This window comes from Myodes glareolus, chromosome 2 (assembly GCF_982192425.1).
Source record: "Myodes glareolus chromosome 2, mMyoGla1.1, whole genome shotgun sequence".
Taxonomy (NCBI): domain Eukaryota; kingdom Metazoa; phylum Chordata; class Mammalia; order Rodentia; family Cricetidae; genus Myodes; species Myodes glareolus.
Window position 1 is genome coordinate 133807787 of NC_142027.1, and position 20179 is coordinate 133827965.

Consider the following 20179-nt stretch of genomic DNA (forward strand, 5'->3'; position numbering starts at 1 on the left):
AAAGGAGAGGAGAAACCCAGTCTCATGCCATTCATCCATCCAAGTATTGGTGACAGTCTGGGACTTCAAATGGCTCTTATGATTCTGAAACATGGTTTCCAAAAGGTCACTAGCATAAGGTACCAATGATTGGTCTCCCATCACCTCTAAGATCTGAGATGGAATTATTCTATCTATTGATAAAATATGCTCAATTCCAATACTCTCAACCGAACAGCCAAGACATGCATACTTCCCTTTAATATGCCATTCTAACTGGAGAAGACTCTTAGTCAATTCCAGGAAGAAAGAGTCGGTCACTAAATCTGCCCCTTCTGTAGTGAGCCAGTGCATTTGCAGAAGATTTCTGAATATGATTTTGGTTTGGTGTCTCAGAGCATCCAATGGATGTTCCCAGTGTGTATAGACGTATTCCAAAAGTCTCCTAGCTATGCTGGAACCCCCATTCAGAGAGTCTTTTAGGCTTGGGGAAAAGATATCCTTGATCCAAGGATATGTATGGCTGAATTGGTCCAAGATGCCAAGATTCTAGACAGGAACATTTCTAGTGTTGACTCCTTAATCCTGGAGAAAAATAAACCATGACATATGTTATTATAAACTGCTTGGTAGAAGAAATTACACAGACATCATAACTTTTAAAAACAAAGAATTTTCTGTTTAAAAACAGAAAACTCAGTGAAATTTACAACAACAAAATGACAAATGAAGGTCAAACTGAAAGGCAAACTTTCACATGACATTTTTTACCTTACAAAAAACAAAAAATGAATACAAAAAACTTTTAGGAAAAAAGAAACTATACTTTATCTTTATTGTGATGGTTGTTTCATTGGTGTTTTAAATTGTGGAGGGAGGAGAGGAGTAAAGATTCAAGTGAGTGTGAGGATGCATGCAGAGGCCACAGAAGATGCCAGGTGTCTTCTTCCACAGCTCTCTCTCTTGCTTCAGGGTCTCTTATTGAACTACAAGCTAGCTATTGCAGTTAAGACAGCTGATCAGAGAGCTCCCCAGATTTACTTGTCCTCACTAATGCTGACGTTAAAGGCACATGAGCTGCTTGAGATCTGAAGTCAGGTCCACATGCTTGCATAGCAAGTCTCCTACCCGCTGAGCCTGAGGTCTTGGGTAGCTGCTGTTTTAGGATGATGAACATTTATTTTGAGACAAATCTCACTATGTAACCTGAGCTACACTTAAGCTCATCTTGCTGTCTCTGCCTCCTGAGTGCACCACCATGACCATCCAGGAAGATGGAAGCACTCTGAGGCAGCAAATTGTGTATACTGGGAAACGGATTCCACGTTTAAATGCATTTTGCTCTTCTGACTTTTCTTATGGAGTCCCCTTAAGTTTATACTGCCAGCATTCAGACAGTTTGTACAGAAGATTTTTTAGCACAATACACATTCCTGATCAAAAGAGTTGGTGTTCTAGGCAAGCTAGAGTTGCATACCCAGGAGGCTGAAGTCAGAGGGTCACTTAAACCTAGGAGTTGAAGCCAGGTACACAAATCAGGCCCCGTGTACAAACAAAAAGTCCTACATAGCTTCTCTAAGGATATAAGTTTTAAACAATTAAATTTTAAATTTTATTTTCGTTAGTATTTTCTGAACATGTTTAGGTAATATGGAAATATGATGAGAAGCAGTGAAGCAACAAGCTGCACAGTAGCAATTAAAACCCAATGCACAGACGAGCTTCCCTAGCCAGCACTCTCGAGCTGCAAAACACTGGCTGACAGTTCATTAAAAGTTCATACTGTGATAATCACAGACCTATGGGTGTTATTAAAAAGTATAAGTTCCCTCCAAACTTCAGATCTCACAAATTCATTCATATGTACTGAGAAAATAAGTTTTAGATGTGTTTTAATCAAAATTTTTTTTACCTCCAGCTCATATTTAACAATATCAAATGGGTCAGCAGAAAAATAGACTTGCTCGATACTATTAATTAGCTCTTGTTCAACTTGAGGGTCACTCGGCTGTTCTCGAAGCTCCCTGAATTCCTCCTTCAAAAAAAAAAAAGGTATAATTATAATATGTGTAACTGTTAAAATCCAACTACACAGAAACAAATGACCTGTGTCTTCAGTCATGCACCTTCTGAGAGTCACTCTGACCAAGGACACAAGCTAATTAGAAACCAGAGAAGTTGGAAATAGCCAAACACTAAAACACTGCTTTTCTATTGAAGGGAGGAAAAAAAGAATTCAGATTGTATTCTGCAGTGTTTGAATACCAGAAAGGCTAGAAGAGCTTAAATGTTTAAGAAAAGAAACGCAAGTAACTCCCTGAACCTGTCACGGGCATACACCTCAGACTCACGTTTTACCGTCAATAGTACTCTAAGATCTGTCTGAGCACACATAACAAAACACCATCTCAGTGACCTCTGGGACTCAGTCAGCGCTTTGCAAGGCCCGCAGCAAGCATCCAGTCTGCTAGGAGGCAGACAGGGAGGGCAGCCGCACTTGTGTGGTGGTAGAGGATAGGAACTATAATGCACTTAGGACCTCAACAGTGTGGTGCTGCTCACATCACCTATGGAGGACAGGCCATTTCCATTCATTCGATGCAAATATAATGAGAGAGACGAAACGAGGAAAGGGAACTCAGAATCCTCTGACAAACCTCCCTCCCTTAAAAGGATACACACAGGGGGAAGGGGCTTGGTCCCACTTCAACTGATATATCAGACTTTGTTGACTCCCCAAGGGAGGCCTTATCTCCTCTGAGGAATGGATGAGGGATAGAATAGGGGAGGGGGAAGAAGGGGAGGGAAGAGGAACTGGGTCTAGTATGTAAAATTAAAATAATTTTTTAAAAAAGGGACACTGGCATCTAAAATACCAGCCTCAAGGTGACGTTGTCAAAGCACCACAAATAAATACAGTTGGTACTATTCAAAAAGAAATATTGAACATTACAAAATCAGAAATATTAGAAACTACCATTTGTAGCTCAGCCAGAAATCCAAATGCATGCAGTGCTCAAGGGTAGCATCTTATGGGTTTAACTGGCACCAGCACTAACACCATGCTGATGCTCTCCAGCATCAGCACCAGGTAGACTGACCTGAGGCCAAGGACTCTCCAGCTTGCACTGCATCTCTACAACCTTGGAAATTTGATTTAGCCTCTTCACACCTATGATTTTAATTTTTCATCTGTTTTAAAGTTATTAAAATTACCAAAGGGAAAATGTGATTTCATTTAAAAATATCTCAGAAATGTAATTTCAAAATTTGATGAATTTATAAGAATAGTACAATCTGTATAAACACAAAGGTCAGCTGCTATTCCTTCCTAGAGATCTACTCAGTCAACATCAGAGAACACGAAGAACTAACATGAAGCACCTCATACTTTAATATGACAGTCCTAAATGAAGGGCAGGAAAAGATACGGAACATACAATGGAGGACTCCACCCAAACCCAATACCCTGATACACCACCCTAGTCCAGTACAATAGCCCTCCTTGCAGCCCAGCTAGTGAGCGCCCTGGGAAAAACACACCTGAGCTCACTCAAACTGTTGAGGCAGCTGCTGCATGTGCAGTTGATGTGAGAGAATTGTCTGTATCCTGTCAATCATATTTTAATAAAACGCTGATTGGCCAGGCAGGCAGTATAGGCGGGAAAACCAGACAGGAAGTAGAGGTGATGCAATGAGAACAGGAGAATTCTGGGAAGCAGAGAGGTTCCTCTGCCACTCCTGCGCAGACCACCGAAGAGGCAACATGTAAGCTGTCACACTGAGAAAGGTACTGAGCCCATGTGGCTAACGTAGATAAGAATAATGGGGTAAACACAAGTTATAAGAGTTAACAAGAAGCCTGACCTAATGGGCCAATCAGCTTTATAACTTATAGAGATCTCTGTGTGATTGGTTTTCTTTGGGGTTTGCCGACTTGTTGGGGTGCTGGGCGGGATAGATACCCCAACAAGCCGGCCCTCATGTTACAGATGGCGCCCAACGTGGATAACTGAATCCACAGAAAGCTTGAGAAAGTTTGGGAAAGAATAGAGTACAGCATGTTTTCTTGGTAGCAGCAATTTCTCGGGTCTGCTCTGCTTGCTAGAGGCAAGCAAGGCTCTCATATAAGAGAGGCTTCCTGATTCAGCTTTAGCTGCAAAACTTTGCAGCTCTTTTAAGAGGTCCTGCCACTAAACACTTAAACTGTGTTTAGGAAAATCTGAATGCATGCTTTTCGGTTTTCAATCGTAGCAGGAAAAAAAGGTGCACTGTTTTAAAATGCCGGCTTTCTGGACTGTCCTGCCAGGGCAAACTCTGACTCTTTCAGGCAGGCAGTCCGACTGAGTGTGGTCTGTGAGCAGAATGCTGCAGCTTGCTTGCTAGCAAGGACCTTGAAACGCCATAGAGTTGTGGCAGTGAACACAGCTCTGGCTGGTATCTCAGCCATGAGGCTGAAAAGTTAAAAAATGAGCTGGAACTAGTCGTCAAAGCCACAGCTCTCCATATTGCTTAGTAAATTAAAGGCTTATGTAGTCAGAAAAAGAGAGATATACAGTAAAGAGAGATTCAAAGAGAAAGAAAACCTCTAACTGGTTTACACTGTGTTAAAAATATATGCAGGCTAAAGGTTAAAGTTATTAAAAATAAAAAAGAAAGAAAGGGAGAAATAGGGTGTGGTGGTACACACCTTTAATCCCAATGCTTGAGAGGCAGAGGCATATTGACCTCTGTGACTTCAAGGGGCAGAGGCAGATTGACCTCTGTGACCTCAAAGTGTGGTGGTACACACCTTTAATCCCAATGCCTGGGAGGCAGAGGCGGAGGGATCTCTGTGAGTTCAAGGACAGCCTGGTCTACAGAGTTATTCCAGGACAAAGATATATACAGAGAACCCGTCTCAAAAAGCCAAAAGTTAAAAGTAAAAATAAAAGAAATAGAGGTTGAAATAACGCCGCAAAAGATGGAAAACACACAGAGAATCTTGATACTGTGTGTTATTATGCTCTCTTTGAATTGTTTGAATGCTGAGGAAGGAGCAACAGTTGCTATAAGACTTTTGTTTATAAATGCTGCTGAACTAACCCAAGATAGGCATTTTGAAAATACCTTGGCTTCAAATTTGAAGTCAAAAGGTATGTTACTTTGGAGAAGAGATTTTGCTTTTGTTTCCACAGAAAATGAGAGGCTCTGGATTTATTCAGAGTTAAGAAAAATCACCTTTGACCAAGGGAGGCCACCTGAAAAATCTCCGAGAGGAATAGAGGGCCCAGATGACATAGTTCCACATCCAGAACAGATTCAAGACTGCTGCCTGAGATGATCAATACTCACAGGATACTCCAGTCAGGACTTGATTATAACTCTAAATTTTCTTTAGGTCCCCATTTGATTATCAGCGCCCCCAACCAGCAGGAAGTAGCCAGAAATACTACGCCCACATTCCCAACAAATGGACTATGGGTATTTTCCTTTGTTTAAAAAAAAAAAAAAGAGGGAAATAATGTGAGAGAATTGTCTGTATCCTGTCAATCATATTTTAATAAAACGCTGATTGGCCAGGCAGGCAGTATAGGCGGGAAAACCAGACAGGAAGTAGAGGTGATGCAATGAGAACAGGAGAATTCTGGGAAGCAGGGAGGTTCCTCTGCCACTCCTGCGCAGACCACCGAAGAGGCAACATGTAAGCTGTCACACTGAGAAAGGTACTGAGCCCATGTGGCTAACGTAGATAAGAATAATGGGGTAACATAAGTTATAAGAGTTAACAAGAAGCCTGACCTAATGGGCCAATCAGCTTTATAACTTATAGAGATCTCTGTGTGATTGGTTTTCTTTGGGGTTTGCCGACTTGTTGGGGTGCCGGGCGGGACAGATACCCCAACAAGCCGGCCCCCATGTTACATGCAGTCTGTCAGGCTCTGTTTCCCCAGCCACCCCTAAGCTGCCACAGCATCAGGCTGCCTGTTTAGACAGACCCCACACTTCAGACTGCAGCCGCTCCCTACTCTCCGTCACCGTGCTCTGCAGGGCCAGGATTCACAGCACTCGGTAATTACAGATCAGTCAGCTGTATTCAAAAGGAATAGGAAACAAAAACGGTTTTGGTAGGCAACATAATGCTTCTATTAGTAAGAAAGAACAAAAATATTAGACGACTTGAGAGTATTTTATGTATACAAATGAGAACAATAAACAGAAGAAGCTATACTTCATATTTTAATGTAACTGATGCATAATTTTGCTAGAATTAAAAACTCACTTTCTAGCCTTGAAGATATGTAAAAATATGCAATTCTTTATCTAGAACAGAATCTGACAAGGTAAATTAACAAATGAACAAAATAGTTCCTACAAAAAAATTTAAGGCAAACTTGGGGAAAAAATAGAACCAAATAAAATTCTTCAAAATATGTTAAGAAAAAGGGTTACGATGGAACCAAAGGGAGCCTTTCCTCTGTAGCCACACCAAGGGACCCACGCAGAGCCCCAGGGAGGAGGGAAGGACAGCCGCAGGGCTGTGGCTCCTGCATTTGATTTCAGGATTCTCGGCAATGATTTCCAATGTGGGGGTTGCAGGAGAATCCTGGCTGAGGGTTAGAGCCCCAGATCTCTGTGGCTAATGTCCTGGGCCACCGTGTCCTTTTCGAATAAAACAGTTACTCGAGCCTCAAAAAAAAAAAAAAAGAAAAGAAAAAAGAAAAAGGGTTACAATAATGAGATAGTTAAACTAAGTTTAGAATTAAATAGTTCAGTCTTATCAGCTGTTATATTATTAATGAAGTGTTTAAAGGATTTATTTTATAGTAAGTGTTCCAGTTTATAGTATATGATTAAATGAGTATTAAAATTAATGTAGTGTAAATGCTGTCTAAAATATGAAAATCCAAAACTAATCTGTCAACAAGGCTATGAAATGCAACAACACTTAACTGCTAATCACTGAAAATAGAGAAAATGTACATCAGTGTACCTCAGAATTAAAGCTGCAAGGAAACAATTAAAGTCATGGATTTAACTGCAGACAGAGGAAACGCAGGGAGAGAAGGCAGAAGAACAAATCAAATCGCCCGACACTGCCGTCAGGAGCTTGCTAGCCTGCCTCACAAGCTCCACTGCTTTCCCTTGCTCAGGCGGTGGAGCTACACAGATGACAGCATCCGAGGTTAGTGAAATTCAGCATCACCCTCAACAGTGAAACAGCAAGGCAAGGCAGACTGGAGGGAAGGAAAGAGACAAAGACACCAAGGCATAAGTGCTCTCAACCTGGCAGAAGAAAGAGGCATTCTCAGAGGACAGAAGAACAGAGAGAAATGCAAGTTTAAACCAAGGAACAAAACAAAATGCAATTCTGAAATTATGCAGCATGACCAAGCAATAAAGAGCCTTGATTTAAAAAAAAAAAAAAAAGCACTCACCAGGAAGCAAAACATACATGTACATGCATTAGAATTCTGTTTTCCTCTAGTTAAAATAAATAACATATGTCATTGTGTTCCACACTGTATCCACAATAAGCATAAATGTTCCATATTTTATTAACCAAATACGGCAGGCAGGATTATTTTAGCAGACTGTCAGGAAACAGTTACTTGATGTTTTAGAGCTGCATCCCCAGCAGCCTCACACAGCTTGAATACATTGCCACCCAAGCTGCTCTTCCACTCTATTATCTGAGGGAGATAAAGCTGCGTGAGCAAACACACGAAATGCGCATATGAATATAAGTTTATGAAAAATGAGCGTAACAGGTATTTCAGTCAATACCTCTGCTTTAGCCAGGCTACTTCTTATCTCACTCAACATAAAAACAAAAGATTTTATGGGGATTCAAATACATAAACAATTTAAACCCTCGAAAGATGTTATGAAAACATTTCCAGGATGTTTACAGTTTCTAAGGAACAAAACGATCACTTTACAAAGCAATTTCATACTAAGGATTCATCTCTTAAGAAAATGAATCTGTGTTTTAAAAAAAACCTATAAATTTTGCATTCAGCAACTACTTTTAAATTATCCAAAACTCCACACTAATTGAGCCAAGGTGAATCCAAAAGTAAGTAGATGTACTTACATAACACCCCCTCGCAGCTAAAGTAAACACACAAGGGCTAAAAACCTAGCAGTCAGTTTGAGGCTTTTATTCTAACAAATTACATAATTTATGTCATGGAAATTGACATAAAACTCTTCAGTTCATAGGTCAGGATCAAAATTGCAAAAAATTAGTAGAATAAATACTGGAACCTCAGTATTTTATTACACCACAGTTTACATTATGTTTGATTATCTACCTAGATGGCAGAGAGACTAGAGATAGAAAGAGAGACAGGGAGAGGGAAAGAGACTGCGTGTATTTTGGAAGGACAGTGGGAAGGAGACATTTGCCGTGTGTTTCCCTGTCGTGCTTTGCTTTCTTTAATCTGTCAGCATTCTCTCACCAGCCAGGACGGCAACACAACAATGGCATTCTTTTATAAGTGCTGCAGTCAGAAGCTACAGTCTAATGAAGCTAACATCGTGTTAAACCTCTAACTGAAAGCAAAAAATAAATAAATTTAGTTACCAAAATCTATACACAGAGAATAGGAAGAAAAAATACGATTTTCAATATTCGATCAGTATTATTAAAGTCATAAATCACTGAACAGATAGAGAGAGGTGTGATCTACTTCCAAATGAAACAATTCAAAACCTATTTTCAGATCTCAGATACCCTAAAACCATGTACCACGTAAGATTATAATGAACTGCAAGACGTCTGATTACAGAGGGAAATGGCACAATTTCTTATATTCCCACTAGAACAACAGAAATAATCTATCAAATGCAGTGGCTTCCTCAGTTTGTCTCTGTGTTTTAAATAAAGCAGGCTCTTAAACCGTTTTCTCCGGGTTCTCGGCGCCATCTTGTGGAGTGCTGATTACATTACAATTTAAAAGGAGGGCTCACCTAAATAATTTATGAACATTTGTACCAGGCTGCTAATATAAGACTATTTTATCCAGACTTACAATAAAATTAGGTAACAAAAGAATTTTAATCATTTTATACAAAAAGTAAGCTATGAATAAAAATGATTTTAACGATACAAATGTATTTCATTTGATAGTCTAAAGAAAATCACAAAAATGAGACATCATACAATCATACAATTTTATATTTGACCCTTTGCCAAACATTTGTACTTATATCTTGTACAGTTAAAATGTCAACCTAATGTTGAGTCGTGGTCAGTGGTAGCGCACACTTTTAATCCCAGCGCTCAGGAGGTAGAGGCTGGTGAATCTCCAATTCAAGACCAGCCTGATCAACAGAGCAAGTTCCAGGACAGCCAGGACTACGGAGAAACCCTGTTTTGAAACTCCAAAAAAGAAAAGAAAAGACAACCTAAGTCTTTGATTTTATTATATTCTAGATTTACTGATGAAAAACACTGAAGATAATGACATTGGAAACATAAAATATTCCTTTTTTTTTCCTTTCTTCCTATCTTTTTTGGTTTTTGAAAGCAGGGTTTCTCTGTGTAACAGCTCTGACTGTCCTAGAACTCACTCTGTAGACCTGGCTGGCCTTGAACTCACAGACCTGCCTCTGTCTCCCAAATGTTGGAATTAAAAGCATTTGCCGCCACCGCCTGACAGACACATTAACATTTTTAAGCTATCTTTAAAAATGATTCTCAGCTTCAATGAATATTAAACTGTCTGCCACTGCTGAGATACTAATGCTGGAGAGAAGACACAAGACAGAGAATCAGAGAAAATCCAATGTACCTTTCTTGTTTTTCTTTAGTTCTAATGTCTTTCTAGACCCTTCCAAAATAATAAGATCTGTGCCAAGGAAAGCCATCAGAGCACCCCCAGCCTCAGTGCTTTCCAGATTCTTTCAGCTCCCACGTCCAGGACAATCTTCAGTCGCGGACTCTGCATTTTAAATGTCCCTCAAAGTCAGCACTTCTGCATTTCTCCACGTCATGTCTGTCACCCGTTCAACACAGTCGCACCAACACCATCGCTTTTCTGAACCATTCCAGAGGACCCTGCACTCCTCCACCATGAAGATGACTCCCAGCCAACCACCCAGTACTTAACATGTCTCAAAATACAATTAATAAACAAAAACAAAAAGAAGGCCCTCTGGCTCATCAGACATACACACTGTTCTTCAGTTCCCCCTCACTGCCCTCCTTTTCCTAGGGAACTGAACCAGCATGAAATCTGTAAATAGTAATCATTTTAACCTAACCAACGACAGTATGTTCCATCCTAATAATCCACTCCTGTACACATTGTTCTTTATTCTAGAGCCCTCCAGTATGCCACAACTTAAGCTAATCTATTTCTTTCCTGGGTTGAGAGTTCCTTCTTCCAAACTAAAAGATAGTATAATAAAGAAAAAGAAGAAGAAAACATTTCCTGCATTAAATTTGCAAACTGAACTGTTCACATGAATATTATGGAATTAAAATCTACAATAGATCAGACTTAGTATAAATTGATTTTCACTTGCTTATTCAAATTCTCTGTCCAAAGAAAAAACATCATTAAATATACTTTGAGGCTTGGAATGCTACAGTGTTAAAAAACAAAAAGAAATGAGCTCATTCATGAACAGAGGGATTATTTTCAATGTTCTACCTATATACTGATGAGTGTGAGGAGGCCATTAAATGGAAGTATTTAGGTGGTTCTTCACTGCATTTAAATTGTATAAGTAGCATAAGTAAGTATCAATATATCCATCTTAACCCACCATTGAGTAGCTGATAACTGGAGTTCTGTGAATGCTCACTCAGTGCAGCTTACTCTAACTCTGATGCAGAATGAATATCTATATCCTGCATTCTCAAAGTTTAATTCCAGTAATATACTGTATTTTCCATACAACAGATTACTAAATCCATAATCCAAATTTCAAAATCATCTCTGGAACATTTATCACCTCTGTAAAACAACATGAGAGGAACAGACTTCAAGTAGAGTACCCAGACGCACTGGGTACTCACCACCTAACCTCTTCCAAGGTTTTTGTCATAATTTACAATCGCCTCACTTCCTATGGGCCTTCCCTGATGTGAATGCAACAGAGGAAAGAGAAGCTTCGCCGAGGAACCTGCCTTCCCACTGCTGTATGCCATTTCCTAGAGTGTGTCTAGCACACAGTCAGTGCTCAAAATTGTTACTGAAAATTCGCAGGGAGACTAGAAGAAGAAAGCATCAACCTTCAGAATGCAGGATGTATATATTCACTCTGCACTGGAGTTAAAGTAAGCCACAGTGAGTGCGCAATCACAGAACTCGAGCTCTCTTAGTGATCAGGCTCAGCAGCAGATTCACATCAAACTCAGTGATACCAGAGTACCACCATTCTCAACTGCATGGCTCTTAGGTGTCAGAGCCACGCAGAGAGAGCGTAGCAGCACTGCAGTCTCCTTGGAATGTTGTCAGCAAGCAGATAATGAACAGGCATGAGGCGCTTGGGAAGCTGTCTTACTATAAGACCAGCTGCAGCTTACATCAGAGATAGCACTTCCTATTAGCTACTTTACCATCCAGTAACTCCTCAGTATGTGCCAAAAAGACCAGTGCTTAGATATGACATTTACCTGAACCATTTTCACTTGCTGATCCTGTGACCCCAGACAGTATACTCTACCCAGAGCCGGATATCTCAAAGAAATACAGTAAAAGGTCCATTGGAAAACTATGCATAAATCCTCTGCCACCACCACTGTTGCAAGAAACATCAGGTCTTGAGGTTTAAAGACAACAGACCATTCCTAATAAGAAATTCATGTATATTTAATGAGATTCACTCATCAATATGATATTGATTATGAAGCATGTAATACAATCAAATTCAATGTATGTCCACAATGTATAATCATCTTTTTTTCTTCATCAAATAAAGACAACTGTTATCAGTTAGAATGTACGGTTAATCCTCACTTCCTAACTGTACCACATCCATTCATAACATATTTTATAATTTTATATACACATATATATGATGCCTAAGTCACTGTCCGAATTACTTCATGCAAAAGGTTTATTAGTGAGCCAAGAACCCCTTTCCTTCCCCGCTCCCTTTTTCGGGGCCTAAAATCCCCCAGCCCAGCCTGGGTGGGCGCCGGGACAGGGCGGTGAGTGCAACCGGGCAGGAGGGAGTTCCTTTGTTTTAATAGCCTGCCTGCAGCAAGAACCTTCATCTGGCGATGGATGGAGATAGAGACACACATTGGAACACTGGACTTAACTCCCTAGGTTCAAATGAGAAGCAGAAGGAGGGAGAACGTGAGCAAGGAAGGCAAGATCAGAGGGAACCTTCATCCGACGATGGATGGAGATAGAGACGGAGATCCACATTGGAGCACTGGACTGAGCCCCCCAAGGTCCAAATGAGGAGCAGAAGGAGGGAGAACATGAAAAACAAAGTCAGGACCGTGAGGGGTGCGATCACCCACTGATACAAGGGGACTGATCGAATGAGAGCTCACCAAGGCCAGCTGGACTAGGACTGAACGAGCATGTGATCAAACCGGATTCTCTGAATGTGGCTGACATGGGGGCTGACTGAGAAGCCATTGACAATGGCACTGGGTCTTGTTTCATCTGCATGTACTGGCTTTTTGGGATTCTAGTCTGTTTGGATGCTCACCTTCCTAGACCTGGAGGGAGGGGGAAGGAACTTGAACTTCCCACAGGGCAGGAAACCCTGACTGCTCTTAGGACTGGAGGGGGAGGAGGAGAGGGAGTGGGGGGAATGGGAGGGTATGGGGAGGAGGGGAGGATGTGGAAATTTTTATAAATAAATAAATAAGTAAATAAAAAAGGTTTATTAGCATTTTATCATATTGTGACACTATGCTGTGTCTCAACTCCAAAAAAGGTTAAACAATAAGTGCAAAATTTACTCCATTGGTGAAAGTCTTTGAAGGAGATGGGAACCAACACTGGGGTGTGAGGCTTCTCACACCCCAACTGAACAAGAAAAATAACTGAACAAGAAAAATCCTGTATTAAGGAAACAGCACAGAGGCTGACAAGGGTGCGAACTGCTGGGGTGGGACTGTAATTAACTAGAAACTGACCTACCATACAATCCCGTGTCAGTCCTGTGCATTTACCCAAAAGACTCCTGGCAACATAGCACATACACACTTGCACATCAATGTTCACTGCAACATTAGTCACTACAGCTAAGCTATGGAACTAACAGATGTTTCCAACAAGGAATGGATGAAGAAAATGTGGTTTATGTACATAACAGAATGCTCTTCAGTCATGATGTAATTTACAGGAACCCGGACAAAATGATCATATTAAGCAAAACAACTCAGCCTCAAAGATGGCTCGTGCGTACTCTCTCACTTACAGTCCAAGACTAACAATAGATAAAACTGGGTGCACACAGATGACATGAAAGCAGAAGCTAAACTATCTGGATAAGAAAAGGGACAACCAGGGAGGGTGAAGGCGCAGAGGGAGCAGATAATGGGGTGTGGAGAGGAATGTGCTCGCTCAAGTACATTATAAAGGTGTACGAAAATACCCTTACATAGTCCCATATAATAAATTAAAAATATAAAAGAAATTCTAGTAAGAGAACAAAAGCTTCTTGTATTGAGATGCCAGACACAGCGGAAGAGTGTTTTTAATTACAATACTCAGGGGCTGGAGGTTTAATTCAGTGGTAGATTACTTTCGGAGCAAGCAGGGGACCCTGGTTTCAATTTAAAAAAAAAAAAAAACAGCTATTTAAAAAAAAAATCAGACCCATACAATGATCCTCAAATTAAAAAGATTTGCAAGCCTTTATCTGTGGCAGAGCTGCAATCCACAGACACTGATGGCAAGGTTAACAATGCCTGACAGTCTCCAGGGAAAGAAAACCAGCTAGCTTTCAAGTGGCATGCATTAAACTTGTAAACTGAGATGTTCACATGAAGATTAAAAAATTAGAATCCGAAATATACCAGACTTAGTATAAGTTGGGTTTCACTTATTTATTCAAAATCCTCTGCCCAAAGGAAAAACATAATTAAATATACTTTGGGGCTCGGGATGCTTAGCATTAAAAAGTCAGTTAGTAAATTATTTTGCCTTACACTGTCAAATTATAGCAAAAAGTACAATATACATATATATTTGCCTTCAAGTCAAGAATTTGATATAATAAACCCTAACTTTATTAATTCTGCAGTGTTTACTAGTGACTCATACTGCATCCCCCTCATAATGAAAGCAAAACATCACCTAGTTTATCCCAGTATCCACCTGCTGTGGGAAGCAGAGCTTCAGGAAAGCAATTAGTACCCAGAGGCAGTCAGTCTGCTCTTGAGGAAGTAAAAAGTCACACCACATATGTAGATCAATACCTTTCCAGGGACCTGAAGACTCTCAAAGGCACCAAGATCACTGAGGCTCTCTGGAGGGCTTTTCAGACCCTTTAAAAAAAAACAAAAACAAAAACAAAATGAGACAAACACAATTTAAATGTGCTAAAGAACCGTAAAAGGCTAGAACACACCTAGTGATACAGACATGACAGTTTTAAAATGAGATTTTCCTTCTTCAAAATACAGAGAACATACACTCTAAGAACAACCATCCCTTGACGCATACGGCCTGCTATGAAATCAAGTAAGTTTGCACTTTGAGTATTTTAAAGTAAGAGAGTATCAGCAGCACTGTCAGCACAGAACCAGAAGCCTAACTTAGCCACAACCTTAAAACAAGCAAGAGAAAGGAATCATAACAAAGACTTCTATAAACACACATTTATTTAAATCATTAACAAATTCACCTTTAAAAAGGACCCAAGCTGTATGGTTTACAGATAAAAATACACTAACCAACTGATCTAGTTCAACCCTTTTAAAAATGTTAATTAAAACATAAGACCTTTGTTAACCTTGACTATTTCTCACTAATGTAGCTAATTCATGTTGCCTAAGATAAGATAGAAACTCCATGTCTCATTGCTTTTCAGCACTGTGGTACCTTCTATATGCACACTGGTTGAAGGATTCTGAAAACCTTACATATACCAAAAAAAAAAAAAAAAAAAAAAACTAGGGACAGAAAGAACTCAGCATTTAAACTCCATTTCAAAGACTCATCTTAAAAATATGCTATTTAAAGAAGTGGACAATAGTCTTTAGGAAAAGTAGACACTATTTTGAAGAGAGATTTACAACACAGCCACATTGCCTTTTGGACTCCTTACACACTAAACTATACAGTGTACTTCTGTCCGTTACTTGAGGCTTAACCGCTGTTCTATGGAAGATGCAGGACGCTGCCGCGCTTGCTATGAAACAGCACCTGTCACATCTGCAGGTTTACAACGATGTTTTCTACCATTGTACCGACTATCCACCCCACTTGTCCTTTTTTCCTGTTACCACTCTCCCTCCTGTCTCCAAGAAATAGAAAACCAACACACTACCAGCTTCAGACACACAGTACTTCACAGCATAACTAAAGACTGTGACTAGTAATATTATCCAGGGAACTTTTAAAGATCCCAAGGCCCTACCATGAATCTAATAAATAGGTACTTCTGGATTAGGATTAGTAATTTGCATTTTAACTAGCACCTCAAGTCCAAAGATTGTAAATGCTTCAGAAACACAGTTAGACATTTTCAAAACAATCTCTGGGCCAAATCAGTGAAGTTTAAATACTAAGTGCACACACTTCTTTCACACGTTAAGTCTCGGGGAAAAAGGAAAAAGCAAATGGTATTTGCCTCTGTTGCCCAATGGCTAGCAAAGTTCCCAAGGAGAGCACAGACAGGGAAGGGGGGAAGGGAGAAGGGAGAATGAACAGATGGAAGGGGAAAGGATGGGGGAGAGGAGGAGGGAGGGAGGCAGGAAAAACCAGACGGGGGGAGGAAAGAGGGAGAGATAGGGAGAGGGAGAGAGAGAGAATGAGAGTTATTGGGTAGGCTCCAGTCTCCAACTACTTTGTTCTCAGGGCAGCACGCCCCTGCCCGTAGCCTGCAGCTTCCGGACACTTACTAGGTAGGCTCAAGTCTAGTTGTCTAGTATGACTTGCAATGGAGTATGTGGGATCTGCTGCAAGGCTTGGGCTGTTTGTCCTATCTTGGACTTCTCCCCAGCAGCTCACATGATGGCACAGCATCAAAAATGGCAAGGCTGACTTAGACAGCTAAACTGCCATAACACATATATTAGATATACAGTATACATATAGGAAAGAAAAGCAGCATTAATGAATGATACTGTTACTCAAATACCATTTTCATAGTGTAATTAGCATTTTTTCCTTTTTTTTAATTTTAATTCATTTTATGTGCATTGGTGTGAAGGTGTCAGGTGCCCTGGAACAGACAGTTGTTAGCTGTCATGTGGGTGCTGGGAATTGAACTCAGGTTCTCTGGAAAAGCAGCCAGCGCTCTTAACCGCTGAGCCATCTCTCCAGCCCATAATTAGCATTTCTTTAAACATGTTTTGAAGGTTAACTAATGTGACAGAAATCCTTGAGTGAATACAGCATGTCTTTCTCTTTCTCTAGATGCTAGACTGTCATGTAAGTATGATATATACCTGTAACTAGAGAAAGGTTTCGCCTCTAAATTACCATACAATTACCAACAGTAAGCATGGCAGCATTCTCCCACATGTACAAAATACGAATAATAAAAGTTGGAAGCACTCTGTCAGGAGCCAGCAGAGTGGAGTGGATTCCAGAAGAAACCACCTGGTTTGTACCCTGACTCTCCTGCAGCCTGGCACATCCTACCCAGCCTTCCTTTGTGATATACTCCAACCAGGGGTTGTTATAAAGAATGACAGCTCCCATGAGAAACCAAAGCGGGGCCAGAAAGCTTGAAACTGGTAAACATTCCTTGAGTCTTAATCATTATTCTTAGAACTATTAGGATCACAGAGAAATGACTCTTCTTTGAAAACAGAAGTGAAGAAAAAGTAAGAACCTAGATGTCTATAAATATATTTGGCACTCAACTGTCATGTAAGACCACAGGTTGCTAATCCTTTCATTATAAGGTTTTTTTAAGTTCAAAATGAAGTCAGTTTTCTGTTGTTTTCATTTAAGGCACAAATTCTTTGTTGTAACTTTGGTGCTCTACTTTTATTAAACAAAAACATCTGTTATCATCATTATCCAGTATTTGATTTTTTTCTAATGTTTTTTTAGAATTTAAACATATATAAAATTCAGCATCAATAAGCCTGTTTTTGCACTTTGTTCAAATCAGATCAGCTATGTGAACGTGTTCCCCTTATGGGACCAGCAATCTCTGCTCTGCCAGAACAAAAGGACAGCGCAGCTACTTGTGTTCCTTTCTTCTGAGCAAGACCTGCGTGTCTATGATTTATTTCTCTCCATCTCTCTCCCTCACATGTCTGTCTTGAGCCTACCCTAGCCAGAATTATTTCTCCCCCACGACTTCTTAAGTTCTGTTGTCAAGGCTGGAGAGACAGCTCAGTAGTAAAAGCACAGGCTCCTCTTCGAGAGAACCCAGGTTCAATTCTCAGCAGCCACAACTGTCTGTAGCTCCAGTTCCAGGGAAATCTGACACTCCCACACAGAATGAATACAGGCAAAACATCAATGGATATAAAATAAAAATTAAATAATTTTTATGAACGTAAGTAAGCAAGAAGTGCTACTGTCAGGTCCCAAAGCTGATTCTCAGCCAAGTCTTACCTGGTGGGTCTACTGCAGCTTTCCAACCCTTGGCTTTTATGTGTTCTCCCCATCCATTTATTAAGCATCTGCTACATGCTGGTGGTCACTCATACTGCTAAGACTCTGTAAGACTGACAGCTCCTTCATATTCTACTCTGCACAATCCATCTCTGAACATTGAGTGAAAAAGGCAGTCCAGGCTTTTCATACATCTACAACAGCCCCACTTGACTTCAGCCAATGCTGTTTATCAATTATAGAGTTGTAACTCCTGAAGTTTTATCTATGCTTCAGATTCCTGCCCATAAACTCAGACGCATTTGGTGAAGTCTCTACTTTTTCTCTAATTAAATATCTAGGCAGCCTTCATATATCAGGTTTAAAAACGTCCTCTCAAATCACTCCCCTCTAGTGTGAACTTTTCTCCATCTCAGAGTGTCATTCTCAATCAACTTGGGTCATCTTTAACATTTACACATGAGGAAATTGTTCACTTCTTTGGTCACCTCCAACACGAGCACTCTGGTATGGCCCACACGCTTCACCACGTGGGTCATTGCAGTAGCCCCTCAATTCTTGCTCTTTTCCTTCTTCAGTCTATGACTAAAGCAGGAATCAAATGGTTTTTCTGGAGTGCTCTATTGAGCTATTGACATGGCTCCTCTGTCAATTCACTCAGAATGAAAGTCATGGTATTTCTAGAACCTGTAATGTTCAGTGTGATCCTGCTTCCTACTTCAGCTCTGGGCTCTCATCCTGACCTCATCTCCTGAGACCTTTCCCTTACTCCCTTTACTCTGCCTACATTGGATCACAAGAGTTCCTCACTCAGGCATCTGAATGAGCTCTTCTGATGGCAGTCTGTTCCCTGGCCATCCTCTCTCTGTCAGGTCTTCTGCATCATCTTCCCACGGGCCCTCTCAAGCTTGTTTGTTTTTTTTGTTTCGTTTTGTTTTGTTTTTCTGCAGCTTTGGAGCCTGTCCTGGAAATTGCTCTGTAGACCAGCCTGGCCTCGAACTCACAGTGCCTGCCTCTGCCTCCCAAGTGCTGGGATTAAAGGCGTGTGCCACCACCGCCCAACTTCCCACTGAGGCTTTCTATGTCCACCCTGTATGTAAAGATATAATTGATCCTAACTGTCAAAACTCCTTTACCTTCTTTCCTTCAGGCACGGCTCACCATGTCTGCCTTAGCACTTGTCTATTCTATTCACTGAGGCCTCTCCCAAACCTGGAATAGTGCCTGGCACATAATGCTCGATTCAATTTGTTGACTGAACTGAAAGAACGGAGGCCAGCATAACGGAGTGAGTAGCAGATCTCATCTGAATAAGGCCAGCTCACAGAGTGCATCCTTCCCTGTGAATCTTTTGCAAAGAAAGATCAAAACAGCCAGAGAGAGAACACAAATAAAATTGAAATTTCATAAACCAGAATTTCATTTCACTTTCATATCCATTAACAACATAAGAAAGTTTGTAGAAACCTTAGATATGTATAGCTTTAAACATGGATCATTAGGAGGGCTACACATTTGTACAAACCTCCTAACTTTACCGCACTATTTTTTAAGTATAGCTTCCGCTTCCAGTATATGTTCTGAAGATTTTTTTTTCCTCTCCAATTAAACACAGATATAACCCACTATAATTCAAAAAGCTGACTGAGGCTTAAGAATCAGCACTTTCAGTGCAGTCTGCATTGCATTTACAAACACTGTAAATATATCAGCATCACTTATTCAGAATTTGTTGGTTCTTCTCTCCCATTCATTTTCCTCAGGCAAGGTTCAAAATCAAATCACCAAAGTTCCTGTACACCACGGTAACACAGGCACCAAATGAAAGTGGGCACCAACCTTAGGGACAAAAAGTCGACAGCCCCAAGGCAGCTTACAAGTGGCACAGGAGACAAATGAGCGCACTGTAAACAAGCAAGACCAAGCAGACAGTAAGAAAAACCAGTTTGTAATCTTAAAACGGTCTAGCACTTGAGGGACTGAAATTTAGCTCCTCGTCTGTCTGTTCTCTCCCCTCCCACCTCAGATGGAGTAGCCCACAAACTCCTTTTAGAGTAAGAAGCAGCAGGAAGCACAGCCACAGCGTTCAAGTGTGAAGGACTGCTAAGTGCCTCGACTTACCTACTTGTTTTTGTAATATTAACAGAACAGTTTTCTTATTTTCTTGACACCAATCATATTTTCCTTGAAAGAGGAAAACAATTATACCAGGATCATGTATGTACTGCCTATCAGACCTGATGTGAAACTATCCCACTATTGCTAAAATTCTGAATTTTTAAGTATGTAAGGAAGTCATCTGTATTCCTGTTCTCTTTTGTTAAGAAAAAAATTACACGTGAAATTTTAGTGAAAGGATTCCATCAATATTTTAAGCCACTATGATCACCTAACTATGCTTGTTTCTTATTAAAACAAAGAAAAAATAGCAAATTCTATTTATATGCTACAGTCAAACGTTTCTGAAATAAAATGACCAATAAATACCTAAAAAA

At 40.3% G+C, this 20179-nt stretch overlaps 1 long non-coding RNA gene across 1 annotated transcript; it reads right to left on the bottom strand.

Moving 5' to 3' along the window:
* Nucleotides 1-320: 320 nt before the first annotated feature.
* LOC148123170 (uncharacterized) lies at nucleotides 321-19802 on the bottom strand. Its single transcript, XR_015737326.1, has 4 exons — nucleotides 19524-19802; nucleotides 14363-14431; nucleotides 1892-2014; nucleotides 321-564 (listed from the first exon to the last, which is right to left on the bottom strand). It is a non-coding gene; the product is annotated as an uncharacterized LOC148123170 (long non-coding RNA).
* Nucleotides 19803-20179: the final 377 nt, after the last annotated feature.